The sequence below is a fragment of the Bos indicus x Bos taurus genome, chromosome 5 (genome assembly GCF_003369695.1).
Source record: "Bos indicus x Bos taurus breed Angus x Brahman F1 hybrid chromosome 5, Bos_hybrid_MaternalHap_v2.0, whole genome shotgun sequence".
Taxonomy (NCBI): domain Eukaryota; kingdom Metazoa; phylum Chordata; class Mammalia; order Artiodactyla; family Bovidae; genus Bos; species Bos indicus x Bos taurus.
The window spans coordinates 10,227,733-10,236,293 of record NC_040080.1 but is presented as its reverse complement, the minus strand read 5'-3'; positions in this window follow the sequence as shown (position 1 = coordinate 10,236,293).

Sequence of the window (8,561 nt, the reverse complement as noted above, 5' to 3'; positions counted from 1 at the left end):
GCCAGGGACGGGAGATGAGAAGTGACTGCTAACAGATACAGGTTTCTTTGGTAATGAAAATATTCAGGAATTTGATAGAGGTGATGGTTGTGCAAACTTGTGAATACATACTGAATTATACACTTCAAAATGGTGAATTTTTTGGTGTGTCAATCATATCAATAAAAAAGTAATTGCTTTATAAACAACAGAGCAAAGAAAATATAATTTTAAAAAATCCTCCATTTAACGATAATTAACAAAAATGAAATATAACAAAATATTTACAGAGAAGAGCATAAAATATTACTGAGGTATAACCACCCTGGAAAATAGTTTGGTAGTTTTTTAAAAAACAAGATGTCCATCAATCATATAACCCACTTCTGGGCATTTATTATAAAGAAACAAAAACTCATATCCATGGGACTTCCCTGATGGTCCAGTGGTTAAGACTCCATACTTCCACTGCAGGGTGGACGGGTTTGATCCCTGATCAGGAAACTAAGATCTCACATGTTACATGGCACAGTCAAAACAAACAAACAAAAACAATGTCACCCCAAAACTCACATCCTCAATAACACATGTACATGGTTGTACACAGCAACTTTATTGGTAATAGTTAAAAACCGGAAGCAACCTAAATGTCTTTCAGTGAGTGAATGGTTACACAGACTGGTACCTCCATATCACAGAATACTACTTGGCAATAAAAAGGAATTAACAAAAAAAAAAAGGAATTAACAGCCAATACATGTGATGGTCTTGGAGAAGGCAATGGCACCCTACTCCAGTACTCTTGCCTGAAAAATCCCATGGATGGAGGAGCCTGGTGGGCTACAGTCCATGGGGTCATGAAGAAACTGACACGACTGAGCGACTTCACTTTCACTTTTCCCTTTCATGCATTGAAGAAGGAAATGGCAACCCACTCCAGTGTTCTTGCCTGGAGAATCCCAGGGATGGCAGAGCCTGGTGGGCTGCCGTCTCTGGGGTCGCACAGAGTTGGACGTGACTGAAGCGACTTAGCAGCAGCAGCAGCAGCACATGTGATGGTCTGGATGGTGCTTGAGGGAATTACACTGAGTGAAAGGAATCTATCTCGAAAGGTTGTGGTTTCATTACTGTGATGTTCTCAAAGTGACGACAACGGAGAGATGGAGCACAGATTAGTGGCTGGAGGAGCCGGGCAGGGATATAAGTGTTGCTGTAAATGAGTAACACGAGGGGTCTTGTGGGACAGATTCTGTATCTTGATCATGGTGACTATATGAATCCACCAGGTGATGAAATTGCATGGATCCACACACACACACGCACACGCACACACAAGAATACAAGGAGAATTAGTGAGATCTTAACAAGGTCTGTGGATGGTACCAGTGTCAATTCCCTGCTTTGATAAAGTGTCATGGTTATGTAAGATGTCACCATGGCGGGGAACTACACTATTTTTGCAATTTCTTGTCAATCTGTAATTATTTAAAAAGGAAAAGAGACCAAAAAAACCATTACTGGAAGACATTCATGAAGACCCCCAAAGAGTAGCTGGGAAAAAAATGAATGAGGGGATGAGAGTGGACAGGGTCATGGCTGGAGATACAGCAGCTGCAAGATTTAACTGATAAAGCTTGGTGCTGGATGAAAAAGAGCTTCGTCATTCTTTTTTCTCTAATCTTGTACATTTGAAACTTTACTTAATAAAAAGTAAAATAAAGAAACTGAAATAAATGCAGAGAGACAGCCACAAACTTGCATAAGGAGATTCAATGTCTTAAGACTGTCAGCTCTTCCCAATTTAATGTCTAGATTCAATTCAGTCCGGATCAAACCCCGACAGGGTTTTGGTGGTGCCTGTCAAGCGGATTCTAAAAGCAGTAAGAAAAAAAAAAAGCAGTAAGAAAGGGCAAAGCACTAAGAATAGCTGAAATACTCCTAAAGATAAGGTAGGGGTGCTTGCTGACTGCTGCTGCTGCTGCTGCTAAGTCACTTCAGTCATGTCTGACTCTGCGACCCCATAGACGGCAGCCCACCAGGCTCCCCCGTCCCGGGATTCTCCAGGCAAGAACACTGGAGAGGGTTGCCATTTCCTTCTCCAATGTGTGAAAGTGAAGTCGCTCCTAGCGACCCCATGGACTGCAGCCTACCAGGCTCTTCCCTCCATGGGATTTGCCAGCCAAGAGTACTGGAGTGGGTTGCCATTGGCTTCTCTGGCTTGCTGACTAGCCAGGCTTATTAGAAAAGCTCTAGCAATTTGGCCAGTGTGGTATTTATTGGTCCAAGACAGACAGCTGGACTGATGGGAGAGAACAGAGAGCCTGATGCAGACCTGACACATATGGATACGGAGGGCGGGGTTGGGGGAGGGCAGGTCAGAGGGGCAAGCAGGGAGAAGACACAGTCACAGCTGTGTCACGTGCCGTCCCCACACCTTCCCGTGGCACTGGCTTTGCTCTTAGCACCCTGAGATGCCATTTCACACTTGGTGGAGCTCCACGAGGGCCAGGGATGCCTAAGGTCCCAGGCTCTTCCCAAAGCGGGGTCCTACTTGGCCTCCCAGCCCCGTGTCTGAACCCTGCGCCCCCATGCGGGGCCTGAGAATCTGTATCACCTCTAGGGGTGTTCTCGGATCTGCATGGGAATTAACTTCCCACTTGTTGAGTCTGAGAACCCCTGACCTGGTGAAAGAGAGAGACAGAGCAAAAGTCAGTCCCTTGGCAGCCAGCGTGGCCGAGCTGCCAGGGGTGAAGAACAATCAGGCACTGTCTGCCCCCCCCAACCCCCTCGGGGCTCCCACCAGCTTTCATCACTGACCTAACCCGGGGGGCAGAGCAGAAGGTGGGGGGGAGACAGCGGGGAGGTCAGGGGTCGGCCCATTACATGCCAAGAAGAGCCAGGAAGAGAGCTGCTTTGGGGGTGGCTGGGAGAACCTGGGGCCCCGTGGCAGCCCACATCCTACCTCTAGCCAGGGGTGGCTGACTGGAGGAGGCAGCTGAGAAGACAGGAGAGAGCTGCCCAAGGAATGAAGGCCATGGAGCCATCAAAGGTGGAGAAAGGCTTCTGCTGCTGCTGCTACTAAGTTGCTTCAGTCATGCCCGACTCTTAGTGACCCCATGGACTGCAGCCCACCAGGCTCCTCTGTCCATGAGATTTTCCAGGGTAAAGTACTGGAGTGGGTTGCCATTTCCTTCTCCAACGCATGAAAGTGAAAAGTGAAAGTGAAGTCGCTCAGTCATGTCCAACTCTGGAAGGATGCAAAGGCCTTGGAGCAAAGCTAATTCCCTCCTCACCCATGGCTGCCCTGATGGGAGAGGGTTTTCTGTCCCTGGGGGGGATCTGGCCTCCACCAGACGGCTTCCCAGTAAAGCGGCCCCTGCACCCTGTTTCCCACCCCCACGCACTTCAGACTCAAGGAGGGGAGGCAGTGCCACCCCTCCTGTCCCCCCCAACCACAGGCCTCCCTGGTTCCCTCAATCTGCCAGCACACAGATCTAACTGCTCTGTCCCTCCTCGGCTAGGTTTCTGTGGCCCCCCAGTGTCAGGCTGATAGGGTCTGGGGTCCTGATTCTAAAATTGGAGGCCTCTATGATCTCTGACCACTGCCTGGTCTCTGGGTTCCTGCGCTGGGTGACACAGTGATTCATGCCAGACCATGCTCGGTGTTGGTGATAGAGGCGTGACCTAAACAGGCCAGGTTCCTGCCCTCCAGGAACTTGCAGCTTGGAAAAAAAAAACTGTGCTATGGGTCCAGGCAGGAGACGAGCTGGTGTTGTGAACGAGATGAGCAAAGGGCTGTGGCTTAATTGGTGCCCCTGGAGGGCTTCCTGGAGAAACTAACAGGGACATATAGATACGGATGAAATGAGGGAGTGAGCGTACCTGGGGGAAGAATGTTCCAGACAGAGGGAGCTACAGGAGTAAAGGCCAGGAACACAGGCCGCCAGAGGCTCTGGAACAGAATGTGAATAGGGAGAAGCAGCCAGACCCAGCTCTCTAGGTAAGCACCAGAGGTTTATTCTGTGATGGGAAGACCTTGGAGGGGCTGGTCATGGACTCAAATTTGAAATCAACACTTGGGCTCTTATGATACACATTTTACCCTTTTTAAGGCTCAGAGAGGTCAAGGGACATTTCCAGGGTTACACAGCTGCCACGGAGCCAATGCTCTGTCCTGCCCACCCACCAGCTCCCACGAATCTGCAGTCAAGCCCTTCCCACTGGGCTCCCCTTTTATTTTGGGGACCCACTCTGCGCTCTGAAGTAGGTGATGTCACCAGGGCCAATGCCTGCCTCTCCCACTCATGTGAGCTCTGGCAGGGCAGGACCTTGCTTTTCTTGTCCCCTGATGTGGAGATGCCCAATATATGTTGGCTATTAGTAATACTGCGATCATCTGTTTGCTTTTAAAACCCATCCTCCAAATCTCTACGCTGCTGATAAACGGAATCCAATTCCACCCACCCCTGGTTCCTTGACCTTTCCATGGGCCCTTGATGCCAGCGGTGTCAATGAGGAGTCAGGCCTTGGACCTGGGGCCATGGCAACACTGAGGAGTGGGCACATCGGGCACAGCTCAGCACCCATCCCCCACAGACTACAAAGACTGCCCAGCCAGCCCTGAGCTAGGCGGGGCGGTGATACTGACAGGAATGGTAGAATGGAGGTTCTGGTTCCCCAGGAACTTTTTCTCTCAATGGCCACTGGGTGGCAGCACTTCCCCAGGAATATGAGGTTGTTCAGTTCAGCTCAGTTGCCCAATCGTGTCCCACTCTTTGCGACCCCACAGACTGCTGCACGCCAGGCCTCCCTGTCCATCACCAACCCCCGGAGCTTGTTCAAACTCATGTCCATCGAGTTGGTGATGCCATCTAACCATTTCCTCCTCTGTCGTCCTTTTCTCCTCCTCCAATGGGGTTGTTGGGGGGTAGGCTTTCCCCCAATTGAATCTGAGGCTCAGAACTCGAAAAACAGAATCATGGAGGAGACCTAGGCCCAGAGAGGACTTGCCTAGAGTCACACCGCTTTCAGTGGCAAGGCTGGGCCAGAGGTCACCCACCTACCTGGATGATCTCTGGAATAGCAGGAGAGGGAAGGGGAGTTCCTGTCCTCTGGTCAGGACTTGGTGGTGGTCTCATCACGCCTGTCACTGCCCTCACGTCTGTCTCCCCTGCCACACTGTGATTCTCTTAGGGTGGGGGACTGTGCCTTGTACCCCCTGTCACCTGCACCAGCTATGTCCTCTGCCTGGATCACTCTGCCATTTTTCTGGACCTGGGTCCCACCAGCACCTCCTTCAGCACTCAGCTGTCAGTTCCTCCAGGAACGCTTCGCTGGTCTTTGGCCAGGGCAGAAGCCCCTCTAGATGGCAAGGCCCGCAGGGCAGGGATGGTTGGTGTAGCTGAATAGTCTCACACTGAGGATGCACAGACACAGTCCATTCTGAGCCTGCGACACGGTGGTCCTCAAACTGCAGGAGGCATTGAAGCCACCCACAGAGCTTTGTGAAAATGCAGCCTTCAGGGTCCCCCCTTCCCTGGGGACAGAGCCTGGGAGCCTGCATATGACATATTTCCCAGGCAAGTCTGATGCAGGGGTCTGAGCAACCTTCTGAAGGAGTGGGGCAAAATGATCATGAGGAATAACAATAAAAACCTCTGATGTCTGTGCCAAGTGAATCACTCTTAAGGCATTTTCAAGCTCGTTTCTGCTTTTTCATCTTCATCTTCATAGCTTCTATCTCGGGGGGGTCATCACCCCCATTCTCCAGGCACCGTGTTGGTGTGCCTGAGAACTCCAAGCTCTGAAACCACAGAGCTCGGATCTGAGTTGGGACCATCTTGGGCTGGGAAAGCTGTGGTCTGTGGTAAAGCCTGTGTGTGTGGATGCTGCTGCTTGTTAAAAACACACATTTCAAAGTCAGGACCTAGACTCGGTCTGGTGATTCCTCCCTGTGGAGGAAGCTTGGCCACTGCCACCATCCAGGTTCAGGCCCTTATCATCGCTCTCCCTCTCTGCCCATCCAGCCCTCTCCTACAGGGCCCAAAGAACACCCTACCTCATATGAAAAACCACAGCTACGATTATGGCACGTCGTCTGCAGCCAAGTGCTGTGGCAGGCTCTGCGGGAGATACAGAGAAGGACAAGATCTGCCCCCAGGGACTTCCTGTCCAGCTGGAAAGACAAGAAGTGCTTACTATGGCGATGGAACAAGGTACTCACACTTTCTTTCCCCTCAAATGAATTCGTGGTCCCAACCTGACCCCATGAATTGGCTGGAACAGGTTCCCATGCTGTGTGGTCAGACCCAGGAGAGCCATCCACTGATAAATATAAAGTGAGTCATCGTATTTTCACACAAACATGTATTACAAAGCACCTGGTTTTCTTTTTCAAGTTTGTCACAGTGACACCTGTTGATGGCTTCCTGGCATCCTATGGAAGGGGGGATGTGCCAGGGACTATAAAGTCAGGACAGAAAAGGAACTCAGGAAGGAGAGAGATAGGGAGAATAAGTTTATGGTTTGTCAAGACAGGACCCCTAAGCCCCAATTTTAAAGGGGAACAGAACTCCCCAGGTAAAATTCAAACATATGATAAGTGAATCAACACAGAATTGACTCAGGGAAGCCATGAAGGGATTTCACAAGATGACACATAGTTAATTGCCAAGTGAATGATCCAAATAACAACTGTTTCAGGGGCTCAGAAAAAGAGACAAGATCTGTGAGCCAGGACTGTCTGGTAAGGCTGTCTGCGACAGGTGGATTAGAGCTGGGCCTGGGAGACAGGGAAGTCAAGGAAGAAAAGAGAAGAGGCTGGGCATTTTGCCCTCCCTTGGGAAGAGGGACTGGAGTGGGCTGGCCGAGGGCGGGGGGCGGGGGTTGTCAAGAGACTTGAGTGACATCTGTGTCATGCGAATTGTTTCCAAAGCACTCATATCTGTTTCTCCTTTAAAACAATATTTATTTTTCTCTATTTGGCTGCATAGGGTCTTAGTTGTGGCACATGGGATCGAGTTCCCTGACCAGGGATTGAACTCAGGCCCCCTGTATTGGGAGTGGAGAGTCTTAGCCACTGGACCACCAGGGTATTCCCTGTTTCTCCTTTTTATCTTGACTTTCACAAGCACTTTTGGGAGAACCACTGTCCCCAGTCTACAGATATCTGAACTCAGAGTCAGGCAGTGACTTGCCCAAGATCCCCCAGCTTCAAGATGACAGTATCTGGGAATGAGCTAGGGCTACTGTGAGGTGGAAGAGCCACAGTCCACATTAAATAATCTGGCTTTGGAGACTGCTGATTTTTAGAATAGAAATTCTGGCCTGCAAATAGGACTTGGAAATACCAGCCCTAGCTCTGCTACCAGCCACCTGGGAGACAAGGGGCAGTGTCTCTCTGAGCCTCAGTTTCCTTACCTGCACAATGTGGCTGACAGTACTTGTTCTTCTCTCATAGGATCAAGGTGAACTTTGAAATCCTGTGAAAGTGATCTTAATGGTGGAGCCAAGGGTACATGGAAAAGTTGTTGCTATTGTGGTACTCTGCACAACTGCCAACACTCAGATAGCTCCCGGAGGAGAGGGTGGGGCTCCCATCAGGCCATGGGATGTGTGGATAATCACCCTTCTGCATCTTTCCTTCCTCCACTGCCCCTGGAGGAATCTGGACAGGCCTGGTCCCATGCTTCCTGGATGAGGCAGATGCTAGGGCTGGGGCTCTGGGGAGTCCCAACCCCTCCAGGGAACTTACTATACACAGTACTGCAGCAGAGGTTGGCGGGGAGAGGAGATTTGGGCTTGTCGGCTGCGAAGCACTGATGGCATTTTCAGAACCTCAGGTGCACAGGGCTGTGACCTTCAGTGTGACCCCAAGGGGGCAGCTCCTCAGGACTAAGGAAAGAGAGGGAGTGTGAGGCGTCTTTTACTAAATATCATAGAAAGCATCTGCCCTGGTGCTCTTAGTTTGCATTTGGAGAAAGGAGGTATGTAAAGGGAAAGGAAGGGAATCCAACCTGTCGGTAGCAGAGCCGCTGACCACAGGTGTGCAGGTGTTAGAAAAGCGCTGGACTAGGTGGCAGGCGTCTCAGGGTTGCGATCTGGATCTTACTCCAACTGTGGAAGGCTCTGGACAATATCTCTTCCCCTTGCTGCTGCGGCGGCTGCTGCTGCTGCTAAGTCGCTTCAGTTATGTCCGACTCTATGAGACCCCACAGACGGCGGCCCACCAGGCTCCCCCATCCCTGGGATTCTCCAGGCAAGAACACTGGAATGGGTTGCCATTTCCTCCTCCAATGTGTGAAAGTGAAAAGTGAAAGTGAAGTCGCTCACTGTGTCCGACTCCTAGCGACCCCATGGACTGCAGCCCACCAGGCTCCTCCGTCCGTGGGATTTTCCAGGCAAGAGTACTGGAGTGGGGTGTTATTGCTTCAGGTTACATGTGCTTTAATTTGCTTCCTGGGGGTCCCAGAGGCGTCACAACACCCTAACACAAGGTGCTGAAAATGTTAAAGGGAACCCGTCGAGGTTTGTAGTCCACTGAATTTCACTGGAGGTCTCCCCGTCTGAGGATGCGTCCGTTG